Source organism: Octopus sinensis, linkage group LG5 (assembly GCF_006345805.1).
Source record: "Octopus sinensis linkage group LG5, ASM634580v1, whole genome shotgun sequence".
NCBI classification, from domain to species: domain Eukaryota; kingdom Metazoa; phylum Mollusca; class Cephalopoda; order Octopoda; family Octopodidae; genus Octopus; species Octopus sinensis.
In genome coordinates this window covers 43,033,878-43,059,039 of record NC_043001.1, presented here as the reverse complement: position 1 = coordinate 43,059,039, position 25,162 = coordinate 43,033,878, and the positions used below count along the sequence as shown (strand labels likewise).

At 32.6% G+C, this 25,162-nt stretch overlaps 1 protein-coding gene and 1 long non-coding RNA gene across 2 annotated transcripts in view; one reads left to right on the top strand and one right to left on the bottom strand.

Moving 5' to 3' along the window:
* The window catches only part of LOC115211679, a 226,936-nt gene that overhangs the window by 35,754 nt on the left and 166,020 nt on the right, over positions 1-25,162 (bottom strand). The gene's annotated exons all lie outside the window — the stretch shown is intronic.
* Positions 9,863-18,768, top strand: LOC115211681. The gene is made up of 2 exons (XR_003881679.2): positions 9,863-10,020; positions 18,269-18,768. It is a non-coding gene; the product is annotated as an uncharacterized LOC115211681 (long non-coding RNA).

Sequence of the window (25,162 nt, the reverse complement as noted above, 5' to 3'; positions counted from 1 at the left end):
AAAATGATCTTACTTAATTTACCTAGATCTGATTTACATGGACAAATAAGTCTAACTTTTGGGTCAGAATAAAAATTATTTTTTGGTTTTTTAAAGTAATTCTAGGCGCAGGAGTGGCTGTGTGGTAAGTAGCTTGCTAACCAACCACATGATTCCGGGTTCAGTCCCACTGCGTGGCATCTTGGGCAAGTATCTTCTGCTATAGCCCCGGGCCGACCAATGCCTTGTGAGTGGATTTGGTAGACAGAAACTGAAAGAAGCCTGTCATATATATGTATATATATATATATATATATATATGTGTGTGTATATGTTTGTGTTTCTGTGTTTCTCCCCCTAGCATTGCTTGACAACCGATGCTGGTGTGTTTACGTCCCCGTCACTTAGCGGTTCGGCAAAAGAGACCGATAGAATAAGTACTGGGCTTACAAAGAATAAGTCCCGGGGTCGATTTGCTCAACTAAAGGCGGTGCTCCAGCATGGCCGCAGTCAAATGACTGAAACAAGTAAAAGAGTAAAGAGTACATAGGTACATAAGGTTCAGTTTTATTGTCTAACTCATATTTCATCATGATTAATTTAGAGGCTTTATTTATATTATTAAGAGTATTTTCAGGAACAATTTTATATTTTTTATTTATTTCTTTTTCCAATAAATTATCATATGATTTAACATCTAGTTTACACAGGTTCCTAGTTTTATCTGATTGTACTATAATTCCATCCATACTTCTCATTTCTGTTATTTTTATAGCTAGATTTCTTAAATATTCATTGTGCCTATTTGGGTATCTATGAAATTTAATATTTTTCACTACTTTCCAAATATTACCTTCTAAACCCTGTATTTCCCTATTAAAATAATATAATTAGTACTCTCAACATCGTTAATATTAGATATATTACAATTATTGTAGTAGGCTTTCCATTTAATCCTATTAATAAAATTTTTAACATTATTAATTAGTTTCAAAGTATATTCTTTTCTAGATGGTATAGGAACATCTTTCAAAGATGAATTCCAAAATAGCAGTTTTATCTTACCTGAAAGCTCCATAACTAACGAAATGGAAAGTTAAATATAACTGACAAATTCAAGCTTCTCTACTTGTTCCTCAACAGTTATGGTGGGATTTATTCCACCAGGGTTTGCTGGAAGTCCTCGTTGAGTTCTACAGACCTTCCAGGATGAAGCTCATCTAGGCTGTAGTTTCCGGCTCAGAATTTCTGGAACTACTGTTGACACTAGCTAACACTTATTGACTGAACCCCATATACTGCATTAATATTCCTTGCACTTTCCATCGTGTTGTTGCCTTTATTGAACTCATAAAGCAAAATATGCCAAATATGCTCCTTTGTCACTTCCATTATAGCTTTGAAAAGCTAACTGTTAAAATCGAACTGCACTCTTCAAAACTTGCACTAAGAGTAAGGACAAGGTAAAATTACTACCTGCTTTTATAGCAAGTTGATGCAGGTAGTTTATTCCATCTCCCTCCAACTTTTAGTTTATGACCCAATACAAAACAGTTAACAGAAATAGTTAGAACTAGTAACCAGCGATTGCAAATAAACAAACTATAACAGGTAACAAGATGTAATCCAAATTATAAGACTAGGTATCATTGGTACAGCTGCAATAGGAAATGATTCTTAAATAGGGTGGCAGAGTAAATTACACAAATGCTAAGTGAAGAAGATAAACCCAAAACAAAATTGAATAAAACCAAAAGCAAAACAAAAGCAAGAAAAATGAAAACAAAAAATGACTATATATATATATATATACTTTCAACAATTGAGGGTAAAATTAATTAATTATTAATCAATTTCACCAAGTATTCAGTATGCAAAGGGACCATTTAAGGCGAATTCAAATTATTACATTATATAAAAGGGCTTAGTAAAATAAATTACTTTGCCGCATACTGAACTCATTAGAAATAGTAGCTAAAAAAACCTTTTTAAAACTATTTCTAATACTTAAAGAAAACCTCTCTCATATAGTGTTTGCTCAATTCAACTCATGAAAGTATGGGGGTAAAGACATTAAAAAATCAAATGCAAAGGTTATTTGAGAACGTACGTTTCAAGATTAGTCAACTCGACATTTCTATCATCAGCTCAGAACTCCTTGGTTTGGATTTGAAAACACTGAAAGTGGGAGCATACCCTTTCGGCTTCTTATCGCTTCTGAAGATCTGCTCGAAACGTTCTCAAATAACCTTTGCATTTGATTTTTTAATGTCTTTACCCCCATACTTTCGTGAGTTGAATTGAGCAAACACTATATGAGAGAGGTTTTCTTTAAGTATTAGAAATAGTTTTAAAAAAGTTTTATATATATATATATATATAATAATATTAGGGAGTATATCCAAACTTACAGGGAAAAATTAGATTTAGGAATGAATTTGAATTAATCTTTTGTGCTAGCAGTTTTGAAACTTCATATGGTTTTCTTACAAAATTTACAAGGCCATTGTGTTATATATATCATCCTCCTCCTCCTCATCATCATTTAATGTCCGCTTTCCATGTAGTATATCTCTAATTTAATATATATAACTGACAAATTCAAGCTTCTCTACTTGTTCCTCAACAGTTATGATGGGATTTATTCCACCAGGGTTTGCTGGAAGTCCTCGTTGAGTTCTACAGACCTTCCAGGATGAAGCTCATCTAGGCTGTAGTTTCCGACTCAGAATTTCTAGAACCACTGTTGACACTAGCTAACACTTATTGCCCAAACCCCATATACTGCATTAATATTCCTTGCACTTTCCATCGTGTTGTTGCCTTTATTGAACTCATAAAGCAAAATATGCCAAATATGCTCCTTTGTCACTTCCATTATATCGAACCGTCCAACCCATGCTAGCATGGAAAGCGGACGTTAAACGATGATGATGATGATGATGATATATATATATATATATATATATATGGAGCCTGGTGCAGCCATCTGGTTCGCCAGCCCTCAGTCAAATCGTCCAACCCATGCTAGCATGGAAAGCAGATATTAAATGATGATGATGATGAGGAGGAGGATGATATATATAACACAATGGCCTTGTAAATTTTGTAAGAAAACCATATAAAGTTTCAAAACTGCTAGCACAAAAGATTAATTCAGTTCATTCTTTTTCTATGATTATAGCATATTAACAATTGAAACTAGTATGATCTTTTGACAAAAATGTAAATATTTTGTCCTTTTTTTTCCTGATAACATTTTCAAAACTTTTGCTTCATTTATTTCTAATATAAATTTTCTCATGTGAAACTTTTTGACTACTTCAATGCACATACAATTATATATAATTACACACACACACATGTTTATATATATATAAAATGATATATTCATAATACACACACACACATGTTTCTGTATAAAATTATATGTGCAACTTCTACTTGCCCTCCCTAATTATGTCACCATACTCCCTTGGACACATTACCTTGGGGATATGCCCTAGTCCCTCATCATCGTCTTATCTATCTCTCCACCACACCAGTCTGTCTACCCATATATAGCATGGAGTAGCATTGCATCTCTTCCTACGTTATATGAAATATAAGCATTAAACAATATTCCAACACTTTTTGAATATACTCTTGAATCAATACTTTACAAGTGAAAAATGGAGTTGCTATACATGAACGGGCAAACAATCTCAAACTACGTAACACTCTCTTGAAGATGAGGATCAGATGTTTACATCCTACATTTTCAGACATCATGCTAACAATAAATTCAAGATGGCAATGTCTAGAGTACTGATCAAACAATTCTTTTGATCAGCTATTTTTCTTTAATAGATCTACTTGATCAGAGCTGACCAGGATCATTCAACAATAATAAGTTCCAATTAACAGAGGAGAAAAAAAAAAAACATAAATTATACAAACCATGCTGTGCTTTCTTGAATCTTTTGAATTGATCAATACAGAAGTTAATTGAAAGACTATATAGTTTTATTTTTCAATTTTTGTCTTACTTCACAAATTTGTTACCTAGATACAAGTTCAGAAATTTTTCTTTTGGGTGAGAACAGTTGATCATGTCAACCCTTTAACTTGACTGGTATTTTAATTCTAGTCTATCAATCCCTGAAGGATGAAAGACAAAACTGACCTCAATGGGATTGGAATGCAAAATGTAAAGAGCCATAACAAATACTGTATGACATTTTTTTTTATACTCTAATGATTCTGCCAACTCATCACACTAGATAAAGTAGATGATGATGATGAGGACAGATAATACAAAACAAATGAAAATATGTGAGAAATATTCATGCGCCCAATTTTATCATCAATTATTCATTTGTCAATCTGCATGTATTGAGAATTTTACCATCCCCACACTTATCCATTTATATCCACTATTAATCTGGTGAACTGGATCATAAATTATGTTAATGAAATATAAATGTTATTTATTTTTGAGAAAACATTAACCATGCCACATTATATAAAAAGAACATGTGACTTTACAGGACCTTCCACTACACATATTTGTCTCAAATATCACAATCAGAATTTACGTGGTTAACATAATTAAATCATGTAGTATATTTGAAATCTCATTCAAAATTATTAATAGTTTTTAATTCTGTACAGTTCTAAAATCTAATAAGAGTAAATCTTTCTAATAGTTTGGTGTAGAGAAAGAGACTGTACCCACGGCTTTTGTAAGGCAGGTAAGCTCTTAAAAGATATTCAGTAACACTCATTTGGAACCAATCACTATAGAAAAAAACATGAGCAGGAAGGGACATCTGAGGAGCTAACATTCTGGGCAGAAAGGACTGGGAATAATGGTTTGTTCAGACCCTAACAATGCAGATGCATTTTTAATGATAAGAAAGACAAGTTGAGTAGGTTTGAATGGAAGTGGTTTGAGACCATCAAACTATGGAGGAGGAAATATCACTATAACTGTGATAAAGAAAGCAAGAGTGAGGAGACAGCAAATCTGTGTAGAAGAGGTAACAGTTTGTTAGTGAACAACTTCATACCAATCAAAAAAGTGCTTTTTCTAGATGTAATCTATGTGTGTAGCAACAGTACAATCCCAGATGCAGGAACAGTAGGTTAGAAGCTGAAGTATTTTCTGGCTCTCAAGTGGAATTCAGTTTTTGTTATACTCAGGATATGAGATTGCCAGGATAAATGATGAATTGGTTATAAGATTTAGAATTTCTAAAGATTTTGGCGGTTTTAATTTTGTAATGTCCCTGACTAGGGGTACAAGAGTGTTTCCTTACTATTGCAATGATTGTATCATTATGCTGTTGAAGATGATAAGGTTCAAACAATCTGATTGGAAAATAGTTTCGAGGTCTCTGTTCATAGAGGCAGTGCATTATCCACATGAGGTGCTTTGGTTGCATGTGGATAATGCTTATGTGTGGAGGCTTATGGAGTAATGAAAGTTGGTATCATCTGCATAGGAGTGGGTGTCTTTAGAGGTGATGGCAAGTAAATTATTGATGTACAAGAAAAAGAGTGTGAGAATAAAACTGATCCTTGGGCCACACTAGAGTTGATAGAGTGGTCAGAAAAATCTCTACACAATGAGAGTTTCCAATCTGCCAGGAAGCTTCTGAACTAAGGAACAAGAGATGGATGGATAAGAAATATGCATTCTAAGCATGATCAAATACTCTGCTGATATCAAGTGTACTGACAGTGTTTATGCTAAATTTCTCAAGGAAGAGGGCCTTCTAATGAATGCAGTAGAAGCACAGGTTTCCATAGGAAATTATGTACTTTACTCTTGGTATTATTAACTATACTTTGTTTGAGATGCTTTATATGTCAGATTACTTGGTACTAGTAGATATGAAAGGGACAAAGAATATCTCTGAAACAAATTTTGGTTAGACTGTTGTTCTATGAAGCTGAACTCATTCAAAGAAATTACAAAATAAAAGTATTATTAAGTAAAAGTTATAGGGACATACATGTTGAAAATTTTCTATAAAAAGATTTAATGTAAGAACAACAATTGCAGCATGGAAGGTGTTTATAAGCCATTAAAAACACACACACACACAAACTGTTAGATTCACTTCAACATTTAAATTTAATTTGTCGAAATATTTTCCTCACTTTGAGACTGTGACCTGTGCACTGACCAAATTCCAAAATGCAGCACAAATTTTATCAGTAAACTGGTTAAAGTCTCAAAGCAATGAAAATATTTTGACAAATTAAATTTAAATGTTGAAGTGAATCTAACAGTTTTTGTGCATGTGTGTTTTTTTTTTAATGCCTTATAAACACCTTCAATGCTGCAATTGTTTTTGTTTCAGTACATGATCTCAGATCAGATCACTTGCTATGCTAGAAAATCTCTGTAAAATTTAACGTAAGATTTATAAATCTATTTGTTTTGGTAATAAACATAAAATTCTGTCAATTTTTAAAAAATTTTCTCAATTTCATTGAAACAGATAGTTAATTCTGGAAATCCCTGTTTGGTGTAACATTGTGAGTCGTTGCATTGCTCAGGTAAATATTAAAATCAAAGGTCTTCTCGCTGTAAACATCCCATCTTTTTATTAAGCATACTGTATCAAGGAGTATATTATCCAAAACGTATCTCTCCTTTATAGGCATGGCTGTGTGGTTGAGAAGCTTGTTTTCCAACCATGTCATCTTGGGTTTAGTTTCACTGTGTGGCACATTGGGCAATTCTCTTTCATTACAGCTCTGTGCTGACTAAAGCCTTGTGTATTATATAATTGCCATTACTGTATTGATATATAAAATAACACATACAGCTCACTTATTATTGTCATATCATAAACAAACAGAAGTTAGTGTATGAAATTAATCTTTTTTCTACTTCAATTATTATATGATTTTTTTCTTATAAAATACACACATACAGGAGAAGTAAATCTCTATATATAATGACACTTTGAATGTGGCCTCCTAGTAAAAGTAAAAATAATTACCCAATCAATGATGGGTACTACTGCTAGTTGTAAATAAAAGTGCTTCACCAGGAACTGTCTGTTTTCACAGTTTCATTGTTTTCCCTAAAAAATTCTATAGAAATTTTTGCCATATGATTTGTAATTAAATGGTTTTAAAGATAGGCTAGAATAAATAATAATGGGGTAAAAAGTGGTTAATGGATAAAATACCCCAAAATCTAATTTGGACTATTATAGATATCACAGGGTGGTTTATTCACTATTGAAACTAAAAACAAAACATGGATGGACTGAGATCAATATTAAGCTAAACAAAAGCATCATTCGATTTATACAGTCCTTCTGCTTTATAGAGATGTAATGCATGTCATAAAAACAGCTGTTTACATCTCGGTGAATTGTATTATATAGAGCACAGTACTGGTGTTAGAACACTACAAATTTGTCAAAAATCCTTAGATGTGGTAATAATTTTTGGACTATTAAAGTACATCATCCGTGTTTTAATGCTCACTTCTCTATGCTTACATGGGTTGCATGGAATTCATTGTAGCAGATTTTCTACATCTGAATGCTCTCTCTGTTGCCAACTCTCACCTGTCTTCAAGCAATGTAATATTTCCCCATGGCTGGACATGCTTTCATAGAAAAACTGGAAATGAATGACACTGCTTGTAAGATGATGACACACGCACACACACATGGCAGGCTTCTTTCAGTTTCTGTCTTCCAGATCCACTCACATGGCAATGATCAGTGTGAGGCTATTGTAGAAGAGACTTGGATAAGGCATTGTGCAATCAGACTGAACCTAAAACCACATAGGTGGGAAGTGAACTTCTTATCCATACAGCCACATCTGTGCTTGTTATGCATATTTACAATATCTATATATCCATAATCATAATCCTGTGTCTGTTCCTGGATTAAACCCATAAAAAACACAGTAAATACAGAAAGCATGCACTCAAAAGATGATGATAGACCAGAAAATTGCAATCTTAATAACAACTCATCTCAAACAATAAGATATTTATCGTCCTTTTACCCAGCACCTTTTTAACCCAGGCTATGGCACTTCTCAGTGTGAGTGGAAAAACATCATATATACTTATACTTTGAGAATGATAAAATTAAATAGTTAATTTTTTAAATACCATAAATAATATAGTAGGAACCATAAATAGTATGCTAGGAATACACTGTTGCAATACTGCTTGATTTTAAAACAGAAATTTAAAAGACAAGTGATTTCTAGAAAACTCTAAATCCTAAAACAACAGTATTTTGAGGAATATTGATATACTGCTAATCATCCAGACTAGTTACCGTACTATTAAAGATTAGGTTCACTTAGCACTGCAGTCCATATTTAATTAATATTAACTAATTAAAGTTTTGGAATTACCCCTCACAGCTTTTTTTTTCATATCAGAAATGATTGTTTTCATCATAAAGGCTATATAATATAAATTAATTAAAATTTCTTTGCTCACTTATTTACTAACACTCACTTCACCTATAATAGTGTTTATTGACAATCTATAGATGTTGACTGTTTAAGTTTCATTTTCATCCAACAGTGAGGGGGGAAGATTCAATCTTATTCTATGAGTTTATTAGTCACAATACATTAGTAGTACAATTTCATCAACCCAGGAAATTTAGAAAAGTATTTTGAGAGAAAATATATGAACATAGGATATTTCTATGATTAACACAATGTTGCCAATCTGTCTTTAATAAAATACAATATATTTATTTATATAAAATTTGGTCAAGTATTTTATTGATAAGAGAAGAAATAGTCTTTTGATTAATCTAATGCTATGAAATCAAAAAAAGACATTGCAAGTTTCTAATAAGGAGATCATGTACATGTGTGGGTGTGTATGTATGTATGTAAACATATATATATATACATACATATATATATGTATATATGTGTGTGTGTATGTATGTGTCCATATATATATATATATATATATATATACAAAAACCAAGAATTTTCCATATGAATCAATAAATATTATTAAACATACAAAATACTTATTTTAAATTAATGTTAGGACTTAATGTTTTTATCCATGAGGATATACTTATACATATATGTGGAAAAATGAAAATTCAAAATTCATATGTGGATATGTGTACGTGTTTCACTGTGTACATGCATATGCAGATGATAATATAGTATTATATAAGTGTGCATCAGCAATTATTTAGTGTGTGTGTGTGTGTTTATTTGGTTAAGCATGTTTAAAGTTGTATGGGAAAAATGCTTAATGTAAACATGTAAACATATTGTATGCATTAGGCAAACATATAGTTAACACAAATAAAAATAATACATGCATGTTTTCTTATCATAATGATTCTGGTCAACTTTTGCAAATATTATAAGTTGTCGAGGTAATAAACAACAAAATAGATAACTACAATAATTAGAGTAAGAGTATACAATTACAGAGGTGGAAGAAATATGAAGAAGAAAATGGATTGTAAGAAGTGGGAAGTGTTTGGGAAGTGAGAGAAAGATGGAGGAAGATTAAAAATCACAGATAAATGTGCAGGAGGAGAAAAAGAAGAGCAATTGATGCTTCATCCAAAGAAAGAGGAGGGACAGAAGGTATAGAGGAGGGAATTATATGATTGGCACTGTTTCAATCATTGTGGTAAGGCTAGCTTGGAAATTGTTGCTGTTACTGCTGCTGTTGTAGATTCTATGGATATTGCTCAAAAGAAATTAACTTATTTGTCATTGTAGAAGTAGTCACAAGAGGTGGGGACAAATGAACAGAAAATAAAATATATTTCCACATGTCTGCAAGAGTTATAGCCAGGCAATAGAGGGGGCGGCTGTAATAGAAGAAGTAATCCATAGTGAAGGCGTATGCTGATACAGATGTGTATAAATATCAGCTATGTTGGAACCTTCATTAAAAGCTCCCACACAATCTAGTAGAAAAGGGGAAAATTGCTGCAACATTGTAACAGGCATAGAAAGAAAAAAGTAACAAATTTCTGCAGTTTGATCTTAGCATCACTTCGCCTCCAATCAGTAAGTTAACTTTTATTTATTATTGAATTCAACTTGAGTTACAACAAAAACATTGCTTTCACAATTTATAACTAACATCTAGTTTTCTAGCCTGTGACTTAACAACATTTATCTCAGATATATAAATAGCAGGATAGTTTGAAGAAAATAAGAGTAAAAAAATAAAGAGTTCAGAAAGTTGAATAGATGGAAGTTTTAGGTTATTTAGGTGACTAATTTCATTTTGCAGTCTAGCAATTGCAGGAAAAATATCTAAACACATTTTATTATTTTTGCTACATCAAATTTTAATACAGTAAGTTTATTAAATTTTCCTAATTCAATAATGTATAAATAGTATTAAATAACTTTTTAATGAGATATGAAAAAATATATTTACATGAATAAAATAAAAGATACATGTTTTTCTGATATACATTTAGTAAATTAATAATTTATGAGATCGCAAATATTCAATTATATGCTGCTTTCATTTTTACCTTAGGAAAAAGAGAGAGAGAGAGAGAGAGAGAGAGAGAGAGAGAGAGATATGGTTCAAAATTTAAAAACTTCCTTACAATTAAAAAAAAGTTAAAAAGCCAAAAAGAAAATTGAAACTTGGCACTTGGTATTGGATGGGTGGCTTATAACTCATTAAGTCACTGAGGCAGTTCTAAGACCTGGACAACTGATCCTTAAGCTGGTAACTGACATAAACTTTGCCAAAAGCAACTCTTATCCTAAATTTATCCCCAACCTCTCTCTCTCTCTCTCTCTCTCTCACACACACACATTTGTACACATAATATTGTTTCTAGAAAGATGAGGGGAAAGATTTAACTTGTAAGATTTCAATATGGAAGTTTTGCAGCAAGTCTTCAACTTAACATCACTCTGTTTCTTTTAATATAAAGGTTATGATAACATGGAAATGTACAAAACTTACAGCATCCATTGATACCCTACTTCAAACATATAACATCATACAAACCCATGCACATTAAGATATTTACATTAAATGCAACTTGAATAACAATTAAAAAATAAATCCTGTTGCATATTGAGTAATAGCATCTACCTAGTGACCTTTCATATATTGTATAACCAATAAATTTCAAATGTCTTGAAAATTAGGATAATTTGTTTCAGAAATGGACCATTACAAAAATAATTACCATTTTAAGCAATAAAGTAATTTATCTAATTACTTTTAAATTACCTCCTTAAATAGTTTTTGACTGATCACAACAGAGTAAACAACAATATATATCACTGGTAATTATTTTAGCCACTTTAATAATCAACACATGAACTAAAACAAATGAAAATTAAATAAAACACTGTAATGTATATGTCTATTGTTCAGCTGTTTCTGCCAGCTCACTGCTCTTCATTACAGCAGATCAAAAAATATTAATCTTAACTCAGAATATAATACACAATAGAAAGTACATCAAAAGTAAACACTCCAAAAATATGGGCAAGAATTTTAAAGACTAGATAGAAGAGAGCTCAGGTTTGGTTGTTATGGAGAGGCATAAATCACAGCTGACTAGGAGGAAACATCAATATACAATTAATGAATAGATAATGAAAACCAGAGTATTAATTAATTGGTTAAGTACTTTAGTTTAATCATCAGACATTATCACTTAATTCACCATTAGGTATTGACAACATTGTTAATTAATCATACGACATTCCGTGATAATTGTGAAATATGCTTAAATTGAAATGATTGACATTTCTATAAATTCTTTCTGTCTAAAAATTCACTTATAGTGAATTTATTTAAAAATTTTAATTAGTTTTCAAGTTACAGATGGAAATATAATTTAATTTATATTGCTAACTGAAACCCCACCCTCATTCTTGGAAACACATGGACTATATTTATTGTATTTTTAACATGACTTCATGTTGACTGTGTTCTACTATAGTCTCTCTCTCTCACACACATGTCCAACCCAGAGTAGGCATAAAATTAAGATGATGAGAATAATGTGTGTGTGTGTGTGTAGATAGATAGATAAATAGATGGAAAATTTAGATAGATAGATATACAGGTGAGTGTAGTTTATTTAAGGTTGCCAAGTACAACACACCAGCTAAATTATTGCACTCTATGCTTGTATCCAATACTTCACTAGACAATTTCACAACAATATATATACATATATTTGCTTGTGTATATGTGTGCATACACATGCACACTAGCACACACACACACATTTTGTGTGCATATATGAAACAAAGCAATCTAATAATTGATCACCACCATCTGAAAGAACATGTTTGTCAATCATGTAAACTACATCTATTGATGATCTATAAATCACTGCATTTTGAGAAGAAAGTTGTGTAATAGTTGTCATAAAAGTTGCATATCTCTGGCTCCTTCAAGTCAGTTTCTGAGTTTTAGAACCTTTTCAGCTGCAAACAAATACAATCCAAACTCCGTCACACACAAAAAAAAAAAACAAATATATAAAAAAAATGCATTCATATACCATAGGTTTTACTGAAGATGTAACAATTTATTTTCAGACAATAGTAGTGATTATTTAACCATAAATTAATCCTGGATGCACATGGCTTAGTGGTTAGGGTGTTGATTGTGGTTTCAATTCCTGTATTGGGTGATGCATTATGTTCTTAAGTAAAACACTTCATTTCACATAACTCCAGTCCACCCAGTTGGCAAAAATGAATAATCATGTGATGGACCAGCATCCCATTCAGAAGGGGAGTGCATGCACCACAGAATCTGAAGGTCTTTTGAGCCTTTTTTTTTTCTTTTCAGTTCTGATCAAAGACACTCCAGCTATGAACATCATGTCTTTGTATTTTCAGATCAAAAATATCTAGGACTACATTTATCCAATGTTTTCTTTTTCACTTTAAGGTAGGAAAGAGTAACTTGTAGGAAACTTTTGCTTTTATTTCTTGCAAGTGAATAGCTACATAAAATTTACATTGTTGGCTTGTAGTGATCAGTGGGTTAGCTGGTTGAAAACATTAACTTCATGGACAAAATTATAAACAGAAATAAAAATATAAGCCGCTACAAATTAAAAAAAGTAGTTTCTCATTTGCATTGTTGCAGGGCCCCCAAAATTGCTTGCATAACATTTCTGGTAAACAAACTCTATGTATTCCTGCAAAACCTCCATAAATGTTATTGGACAAAAGAAAATTTTGTAGTTTAGTGACAGAATTTCCTAGCTGCTACGATACTAAAAGGACAATAGAAGTAAAATGTGTTAAGGTGGCAAATTGGCAGAAACATTAGTGCACCAGGCAAAATGCTTAGCGGTATTTCATCTGTCGCTATGTTCTGAGTTCAAATTCCTCCGGGGTCGACTTTACCTTTCATCCTTTCAGGGTTGATTAAATAAGTACCAGTTACGCACTTGGGTCAATATAATCAACTTAATCCGTTTGTCTGTCCTTGTTTGTCCCTCTATGTGTAGCCCCTTGTGGGCAGTAAAGAAATAAGAAGTAAAATGTGTCATGTAACTCAACAAAATAAACTTTCTAAATAAGAACAAAAAATAGCTTTGACTTTCAGTGTTGTAAACAATTCAATTATTTACCTAGTACTCTTGAGAAGGGCATGAAGATTACAAACTATTTCCTTCATTTATAAATGCTTGGCTTTGTTTCTCATAATTTATTTGCATGTAACAGCTAAGCTTGATGGTTGCAAGTTTGAAGTTCTCAACTACTAAGTGATACTTCAAAGCTTGCTACTTCCAGCTGTATTATTTCATGAAAGAACACACAGTAACAATAATTAATTCAAAATTCCAATCAACAAAGATTGCTTTATTGTTGCCATCATAGAAAAATGGATTATAAACCAAGTTGTTTGAAAAAAAACCCTTCAGCCAGTGATTCATAAAATTATTAGGCAGAAAATACTCAAAATACACATCCTCAATAAAACATACAGTATTTGAATATCTGTTATATATTTGCAATGGTGTGTTTGATTTTTGTCAAAATTACTATCTGTATGTAGTAAAAAAGGCTCTCATAGCAAAATGAATTCAATAAATAGGATTAAACATGAAAAAAAGTACAATTCAGTCATTAGGAAGGTACACAAGAAGGCAGATTAATTTGCAATGCCTTATTTCAAATCCACAATCAGCTTACTTATTCCTCACCTAAGTAAAGGAATTAAGAAGTGATCATAGAGTAGACAGTGTTAGAAATACATATAAGGAACTCCAAATGTCCAACAGAATTTATAGCCACATTCAAATATTAATCTAAAATGATTTTTCACAGGTAGTAATATTTAGTTTTGTAAACTGAAGATTTACCAGGATTGCTTAACTTCCTAGATGGATTGCATTTGCTAAGGCTGCAAAGCCACATCTCTCCCCAAACTGTTGTCTGGATTACTTAGTTTCTAAGAGAGATTAGCTTTACTAGAGATGTGAAGTTACATTGATCTAAAAACTATTGGGTTTGTTTGGATTGTTCAGATTCTTAGCTGGATTAACCCTACCCACTATAGCTCTGTGTGCGTGGGGCAGAAAGTCACTACATTTATCAGGCAGTCTTCATAGCCTGAGACGAATGAGCAAAAAGTCCTCTCCAAAAGAGAGGGGAGGGTTGTTTATTGGCTAGTACATTGTGTATTAAGGCAATATTCAACAGAATAAGAGACCGAGGCAGGAGTTCACTAGTCAAAACTTCAAAGTCACTGTCAATACTATTTTTGTTGAAGAATAATAAATTTGTACTCTACAAAAAGTATTGAGTGGTCCTTCAGTTTAATGTAAAATTATTTTATCATAACTTCAAACAACAACAAACATTAATATTATATATATAAATAATAATAATAATAATAATCATAATCATAATCATAATCAAATCCAATCAAAACAAATCAAAATAGATGAACATCAATGGAATTTGTATCTTTGTGGTACCAATGCCGGTGGCACACAAGAAAACCATCCGAACGTGGCGGTAGCCAGTACCACATCGACTGGCCTCCGTGCTGTGGGCACGTAACAAACACCATCCGATCGTGGCCGTTCGCCAGCCTCATCTGGCACCTGTGTTGGTGGCACATAAAAACACCATCCAAAGACCCGGCAAGACTAGTAGGGCCATAACCCGTGGCCCCTACCTGGGACATAGTCAGTCTACCTGTGCATACCTTCCTTCTTATGACACTTGTGAAGACCTGTTGAGGCAAGTATGTGACACTTGTGAAGACCTGTTGAGGCAAGTGAAAATCAAACCAAATCAAAATAGATGAACATCAATGGAATTTGTATCTTTGTGGTACCAGTGCCGGTGGCACACAAGAAAACCATCCGAACGTGGTCGTAGCCAGTACCGCATCGACTGGCCTCCGTGCTGTGGGCACGTAACAAACACCATCCGGGCACGTAACAAACACCATCCGATCGTGGCCGTTCGCCAGCCTCATTTGGCACTTGTGTCGGTGGCACATAAAAACACCATCCGAGCGTGGCCGTTCGCCAGCCTCGTCTGGCACCTGTGTCGGTGGCACATAAAATCACCCACTACACTCTCGGAGTGGTTGGCGTTAGGAAGGGCATCCAGCTGTAGAAACACTGCCAGATCTGACTGGCCTGGTGCAGCCTTCGGGCTCCCCAGACTCCAGTTGAACCGTCCAACCCATGCTAGCATGGAAAGCGGACGTTAAATGAGGATGATGATGATGATGATATATATATATATATATATATATATATATATATAAAAATATACACATGTATCAATATACAAATATATAAATGTATAAGCAATGTTGGCATGAAGCTAACTGGCTTAGTTGTAGTCTGCAAATGAAAGATCACTTGTTGAGTTAATGATTAACACTGTTTAAATTCAAGTATTTGTTATAGATATTATTCTTATGCATATGTCATACAGTTTTCAGAATAAACATTATTCTATTTAATATAAAATGTGCTTTGAAACTCTTCAGATGTCCTACCAGTTGGAATCAATGATTTTATTGAATAGAATTTAATTCTACCTTCAGACAGTGAAATATTTCATAAATATTTTACTAATTGGTTTAGATTATTACTAATACTTGTGTTATCATAAACGTAAATTTATTTCATTATTTATATTTTACTATACACTTTATTTTAACATTGCTCCACCCCCAGCCAAAATAAAGCAGTAGTTATAAATTACTCAATAGTTATAATCAACTTTAATGACAAAATTCATTAAATACCTTAAAAAAAAAATTAGTCAACCTAAAGAAAGTTCAGTAATGAAACATGCATGTAAAAAATTGCATATTTTCAGAGAATTCTCTACATTCATCTCTCTCTCTAGATTTCATAAGTTTGAATTATATGGTTTTAATGTTTTTTGTTTTTTTTTAATTAAAAAATATCTGGTGTTATGTGGTACTTGAGAAGACAGCTATCTAAAAAAACTGAGGTTCTGAAAGCAAAATGTCTATATACACAATTGAGCCTTCACCAAATTTTCTCATTTTATCTTTCCTTTAGCACCTCATTCTCTATCACTGATCTCTACATTTGCCAACAGCAGTATTCTGCTGCTGGGATCAAATGAGGGTAGAACAACATATTTCATCATCTTTCTATGAAACCAGTTATCTTTCTCTTCATCATTTTTACATTGTCCCTCTTCACTCACATTTTATACAGGTCACTCCATCCTTCTATACTACCAATTATCTCTCCCCCTTCACTGAATATGCACAAAAACACACACAAATAAACCTGATCAAATGATTGAAATACTTCATAATTAAAAAGAAACAACTGATTGGTAAAATTTGTGAAGAAACGAGGCGCAGGAGTGGCTGTGTGGTAAGTCGCTTGCTAACCAACCACATGGTTCCGGGTTCAGTCCCACTGCGTGGCATCTTGGGCAAGTGTCTTCTGCTATAGCCCCGGGCCGACCAATGCCTTGTGAGTGGATTTGGTAGACGGAAACTGAAAGAAGCCTGTCGTATATATGTATATATATGTATGTGTATATGTTTGTGTGTCTGTGTTTTTCCCCCTAGCATTGCTTGACAACCGATGCTGGTGTGTTTACATCCCCATCACTTAGCGGTTCGGCAAAAGAGACCGATAGAATAAGTACTGGGCTTACAAAGAATAAGTTCTGGGGTCGATTTGCTCGACTAAAGGCGGTGCTCCAGCATGGCCGCAGTCAAATGACTGAAACAAGTAAAAGAGTAAAGAGTAAAGAGTAAAACGATATGCATGTATGTGTGAATTATATGTATACATAAATGCGTGTGTATATATATATACATGGATGTATATATGCCTAACCCATGACAGTAGTCCCACTAATGATAGCATGGAAAATGGATGTTAAGTGATGATGATGATGATATATATATATATGTGTGTGTGTGTGTGTGTGTGTGTGTGTATATATATAAACATAAAGGCACGTCTAGATTCATTATAAACAAGAATTGTGTACTGACGTACAGTTGATGTAGTTGCAATAGAACCAGATTATAGAATAAGATGAGTATAGCTAACACGAGAGTGATAAACTGAAGTTGAGGAAAGAAGATGGATACAACATTGTCACTGTCCCAAGAGGGTTCAACATGTTAGAAACTTCTTTCAGTCACTGGTGAACTTTCTGCAGAAGGTTTCAACCCAAGTGACACACCTATACAATTAGTGCTGGTTGTCAGTTTTCCATGGGTTATTTTGACTTCAATGCACATAGCCTAATGTATGATGTCTTGATAGCTCCAGTGCTGATCCAGTGGTTGTAGTGATGGCTGTAACTGCCAAGCAATTGTTTTATTACCAGAACGTTCCAGTCAATAAAATCCACTACGTTAAAGATAAAGTAAAGAACAAGAAAGATAATTAAAAATAAAGAGAAAAAATACGAGTGATAAATGATTATTTTGAAGAATGATAGCAGCAATAACTTTGGGACTGTAAATCAAAATGATAAAGCAATGGTCAAGATATATGTTTTATGAAGAAATCTGTAATAGTTTCTTTTAATTTTCCTTCCCATATTTTTTTTATTCTCTAAAACTAAAGAATAGCAGTGAGTTCAAAGTCAATTTTTTCCAACTGAAATGTCATAGTAATAAAAACACGTTTAAAAACATCACGTAAACAGAATTTTCTAGATTCATGTTGAATCATTCCAAATTATATAATGTAATATTCAGTAATAGTTAAAATGTATGTATATATATATATATATATATATATATTTTTTTTTATATTTTCAGTTTTTATCAAAATACAACATGAAGCAGTATTTCAGCAGCCAGTTAATAATTTTCACCTTTTGTTGTATTGGAGTGATATTGTCTGGAGGAATTTGGGAAGGGAATCATGAAAATTCTGACAAGAACTTACTATCATTGATCACCAGAGCTGCAGTAGCAACACGAGACAATGCACTTATGGCACCACCAAGTGGATATCAAGGTCGAATGCCATCATATTATATACGAACCCAAAGAGAACTCAAAAGAGAACCAAACTGGATATGGATGCCATCCCATGGCTATGTTCCTGTCCCAGAGCCTTCCAATGTTAGAAGTTCTGAAAGTCGTGGTAGCACTATTCTGAGATATGGTTAAATATGAAATCATCTTGGAATAACATGAACATTTAAGTAACTGCTAACATTGGATAACTCTGTATTTCTCTTGTTTCTTACAATGACACATACATTTTGGATTTCACATTCTCACATAAAAATAAATTTACAATACCTCTATAACAATTTGTCTGATTCTTATTATGGCCATAAAGCAAGGTTTTAGTTTTGTATTTGATAAATGCCATATAAGCAATTTAAAGCAAATAAACATTGTAATGAAGCTTATTTTTTAACAACAGGTTGAAAATAATAAAACTTAAAACAGAAGGTATAAATTTTGTATTTCTGTACAAAATAAGAATTATTCTTGATGTATGTGTATATAAAGAATTTTGCAGATATTGCATTAAAATAAACACCTAATGTGTCTCATATGCTGAAGTTTGACCACTAACATGATTTACTGAAGACAAATTGGTGCAGAAAAATAGATAAGATTTAAGTTGTCTTCAATGTGATATAGTAACACAAATAGTAGACTGGGGTACAGTATGGATGACATGTATTGAAGATTGAAAAAAAAAAAAAAAGGTTTTTCTTTCCATACAAAAGATAGATTGATGTGTTTTCTAACACATTAAAATATTGAAAGAAGATTGAGAACTAGTTCATATTCATATGAATTAAGATAAATATGATTGATAGTTTGTAATAGAAACTGATCTCAAGTTAAACTATACTGTGAGAATGGCTAAGAATTAGAAGCAGTAGAAGTTTTTCTCCAAGTGAAAATTGATGGAATGACTCTATGATAGTAATTGATGACTTGTTACTTGTTTTAAAAACTGAAGAAAACTGGAGGAAGAGAATGACATAGACAGAGAATAAATAGTATAACAAAAATGAGGGTGATTGTAACAAAGCGTAGCAATTATAAATAGATAATATTGAAAAATTCTTATTTCTACTGTATTCAACAATTACCAAAAGTAAATTATTTGGAATTTGAAATTTACATTTTTTCCTGGATGTTTCTGCAAATCCACATTTATTGATAAATTTTTAAAAATAATGATAATGTAGCTCAACTAATAACATGTGAAGTAGAAGAGATGTCAATTTTCCAATAAAGACAAGTAAAACAAGAGAACTGAATGAAAGCATTTTGAATCACAATCAATTTTAGCATACTTTTAATAACAATAACTAGGGATGATCTTGCCTACCATCTATTTACTCAGTAAACAACAAATTCAACTAGAAGGAATATATGAAGCTAAGCCAATGTCATTATATTGAAAGAAAAACATTCATTTTAAAACTTTTCTGTATTGAATGATGGTCATTATAGTGAATTCCACAATTCACTAGAATTTTAATAAAGACTTTGTGTAATTTCAGGATATTTGGGATAAGCACACTAGACTAGCAATTGACAGAAAACTAATCAATTCTTTGATCAACTACTTTTCTTTAATGATTCTTACTTCATTTGATCTGACCAGAGTCACTCAACAATAAGCTCCAATTAACCAAAGAAAGAATTGTAAATTATATATATATATCATGCTGCTCTTTTTTGAATCATTTAAATTAATACTAAAGTTAATTGAAAGGCTATCTATTTTACAATTTCTATCTCACTTCAGAAATGTTTTCTTCTCTACCAAAGAGATTTAGAATAAATCAAAGCTGGAGTTCCCTTCTCTTCCTGTAACAGAGTTAATTATGAATTAAGTGGCAAATAACAGTTGCAAACTACAGACTGCAAAGGTTTCCACCTTCTTCCTTAAAATTTACAGATAATATTTTTCAATACTTTTGAATCACATTACATATTATTTCACCAGTTCCTTTAAGATACTCAGCCTATTTCTAAAATTTCAATCATGCAAAAAGATATTTTTGCAAGACATGTAACCCTTAATCTTGTCCCCACTAGTTGGTTTTGGACTCTTGGTAAAAATAAAATAATTTCACTGAATATCATTAGTTTCACACTAAAAATAAGCATTGGGGTTATTCAATGAACTATATGGCTTCCCAACAAATTTATGGCTTTGTGTCAAGGATGTGAAAAATTAGGTAAACTGATAAATTATTTCTTCAGTTCTATATTAACAATATTCATTTGAGGGAGAAGCAGTGGTGCATCAGACTAAATGCTATATAATACTACATGCAGTATCCTGTGATATTGTGTCATGAATTAGGTAAACTGACAATATCTTTCAAAATATTCTTTTACTCTTTTACTGGGGTCTGTCATTGGACTGCAACCATGCTAAGGTTCAAATTTAAGGGTTCCAGTATTTATTTCAGCCTGGTACTTATTCTATTGATCTCTGTTTGTCAAAACATTAAGTTATATGAGACATAAGAGACATAACATAAATATGCACACTTGCATTTGCAGACATATGCACACATGCATACATACATACATACACACTATGGACTTCTGCAGTTTCAAGCAACTGAATTCCACTCACAAGGCACTGCTTAATAAAGTTTATAGTAAAAGACATTTGCTCATAGTGCTCTGAAGTAGGGGTGAATCCAAAACCAAAATGTTTGTGAATCAAACTTCTTAACTACACAGCTGTGCATGCATCAATATATCAAGGAAGAAATTTAGTTAAACATTATTTGCTTCATTATTCATTATGGATGGTATCCATCAATGGGTAATTAAGCTTTATTAGTTTCCTGAAAGAAAGGAAATGTTAGATGTTGCATTCATACTTCTGAAAACAACAGTATTAGTATGTAAAGTAAAAAGGCTCAAAGTGGGAATCAAACTCAGTCATAAACACAACTAATGTGAGACTTACCATCTACTTTACAATGCACATTAGGTTCACCTCATTTTGTACAAAAGCTGTAGCTGAGACTCAAACTCATTCATTATATCAGTAATTTCTTCTAATTTACAATACCTACCAGGCCCATGAACCACACCCACTAACAGCTTTTTTCACTTTTATACAGGACTCATACTATACAATACTCATAGAGCTAATCACTTATTTGATCTTATTAACTACCTTCTTACCAACATACACTATACTTTAGTGAACTAAATAGTAGATGGGATAAAAGTAAGCCAAAGAAGATAATAGATAAATAGAGATTGAAAATCTCCAATCTTACAGGTGAGCTGATGTTGCGCAGATAAATAACATAAAAATTATAATTATAATGATCATCTTTCAATTGATACCTTTCACATTATCTTTACCCAGTAAGTTTCAACTGTACTAAGAGAAGTTTAATAAGAATTAACAGTTATTTGAGTGAACAGGGACACAAACACATCTCCAAACCAGTCACTGGTGACTGTTAATCATAATAACAACAGTGATGAAGTGGAAAACTTAGAGAATGGCTCTTTGACTTTCTACATGGTAGGAGTCAATCTGTGGCTGCAAATGGTTTTCTCTCTGCTAAGCCACCTACAATAAATGGTATACTTCAGGGCACAGTTCTAGGACCATTATTATTTATCTTCACCCTATCAGGTATAGGGTCACAAGTGCACTCTGCCAACCTAATGAGTTACATGATGACACAAAAATATCAATGACCATCCAAAATCCAGAAGATAGTCACATTCCAAAATGAGCTGAACTTCATTTATCAATGGGCAGATTAAGTTAATATGAAATTTGATTTATCAAAATTTCAGGGCCTCATTATGGAGGGAATATACGCAAATCACAATATTATTCAGCGCTTTAATGACATATACATGACTTAGGAGTAATTATGTCAAATGATGTGTCTGTCATCAGCCATGTCACCAAACTGAGCTGTAAATGCAGACATCTCATAGGATGGATCCTATGAACCTTCATGACAAAAGAGCCAGTAGCGATACTAACTCTATGGAAAACCTTAGTTCTCAGCAGATTGGATTACTGCTCATAGCTTTGGTTTCCTAGCTCATCTGGTCTCAAAGATGAAATTGAAAGGTTACAAAGAATGTTCACCCATAAAATAACGTTGGTTAAAAGACTTAATAACTGAGAACATCTGAAAGCTCTGTATGTCTACTCTCTTGAATGTTGAAGAGAGAGACATACTATCATATACAGGAAAATCCTGCAGGAGCATGTTACAAATTTTGGCATTAGAGAGAATTTTAATGCAGAAACTGGGAGATACTGTCAGCTTCCAAATATAGCACCTTTGAATTCATGAGCGAAAACACTCTATTGTACCAGTCTGATATTTAGAGGTCCTCAAATTGTTCAACTGCCTACCTAAAGAAATCAGGAATATAAAGGGACCTCTATTGAAACATTAAAAAAACATTGGATAAACTCCTAATGATGATACCATATCATTCAACCATTCAAGGATACACTCAGAGAAGATCAGCAGCTATAAACCCAATCATAGATCAACTTCCAGCCATAAAGTGACAACAAAATTGATAGAAAATAAATTAAGGCAGTGCTTAAGCATGGCCACAGTCCTGCAACTGAAACCGTTAAAAGAATAAAAGTAAAGAAAGGCTGATGATGATAGGTAATATAGGATATGTTTAAATTTGTGGACACTTCCATTACTTATATTTGATCTAGAATTTCTCAAATTTCAAAATTTGCTTTGAGAATTTATCCCTAACACCTGTGAAGTAGGTCATACATTATAATGATAAAAGCAAATATTGTTTATCATAAAGCAAACACTTTGTGCTATAATGTTTAAATAACATACATATGAGTATAGAACTTTAAAGAATCTTTCACTAAGGGCACTATCAAAATCCATGTGCTTGCACTATACTTGAATACATAGAACAGTACTAAATTTATCTAACAACAGTAATGTTTCCTTATAAAGCCATATTGTTGGTTTTCTGTATTTTTAACTATATTTTGTTTAAAAGATTAATAACATACTACTTTGCTTTAAGCCAACTGAATATGTCACGAAGGTTGCTCCCATGAAGGTGAACCCATATAAAGAGATTGTAAAACAATAGCACTAAATAAAAGAGCTCAATTAAGAACTGTTTGTTTTTATAATTTCATTATTTTCTATAAAAACATTTCATAAGAACTACAAGGATTTATTCATTTGTTTTATGTTCATTCTCCTTGCTAACAAGAGCATGTATTAACAAGAGACATTGCCTTACAGCCATATGCACCTCCAAGCATTTAATACTTAACTGTTTTTCAAGTAAGGAATCTTTTATTTCACACACCTCTGAAGGTATGAAGGTATTTGTTGATAGGAGAAATACTAACAACAATGAATAACTTTTGGTAAATACAGTTCTATATTTAAGAGAAGCACAGGCAACAAACCCCAAGATTCCGAGTTTGATTCCAGGCAAATAATAATAATAATAATAATAATGAAATCAAAATAATAATAATAATAATAATGACATCAAAAAATACCTTAGGAATGAGAACCCAGGTTCAAAATATCCCCCAAGACACCTGATGAAGGCTGGAGGGTATATCAGCCGATACATTGTGCTAACAACAAACAAGATGAGGACAAATATCCGTCTAATGTAAATAATGTTTCAGTAAATAATTTTCATAGAGTGAAAATATAAACACACAGAAACACACACACATGCATAAACAAGAGAGTGAATTTGGTAGAAGGAAACTGAAAAATGCTCATCTTTATGTATATAAACATCTGTGTGTGTGTGTGTGAGGGGGGAGGGAGAGAGAGAGAGAGAGCTGGTGTCGCCTTGGCTTGATATTGTGTGGTTGTTGTGAGTATCACTGTCATACAAGTACTGCTCTTAGTTGCCAATCTTTTGTGAAAACATGTCTGGTCATGGGGGAAATGTTACCTTACTTGGACACAAATGAGAGTTAGCAACAGGAAGTGCATCCAGCTATAGAAAAGCTACCTCAACAAATTCAATCTAACCTATGCAAGCATGGAAAAGTGGATGGTAAAATGATGAAGATGATGATGATTACACACAAACACACACACACACACACAACAGGTTTATTTCAGTTTCTACCAAATTCACTCACAAGGCTTTGGCTGGCCTGAGGCTACAGTAGAAGGCACTTGCCCAAAGTGTTGTACTGCTATCATTAGCAGGGAATAAATAATAATGAAAAAAGAAGCAATTAACAAATAGCACTCACTGTAATATGTTGAAATTTTAGGAATTAGTGTTGATGATGGTGTATTTACAGCCTATTCAATCTTTAAATCTTTTAAACACAGAAAGATCAATATTAACTGAAATGAAGCATCAGTTATTTTATGCAGTTATTGTTTGTCGCAGTGATGAAATGAACATTGCAAAAGTAACATTTTACTTCTAGGCATGACGTTTTTAAAGATTTTGTTTAATAAATAGTTAAATATTTAAATACAATTATAGTTCACTAGATTAGTTAAGTTAAGAAAAGCTATATTTACAATATCTGTATCTATACAATCACAATCAGTTGTCTATTCCAATTCTGGATTAACTATTAAGCAAAATAAACTTGTGCTTAGGGCATCAAGGGAAGTGGGGCACCACTGAAATGGTAAATGGCTTATGGTACAAAAGAAATCACTTTAAACTTGC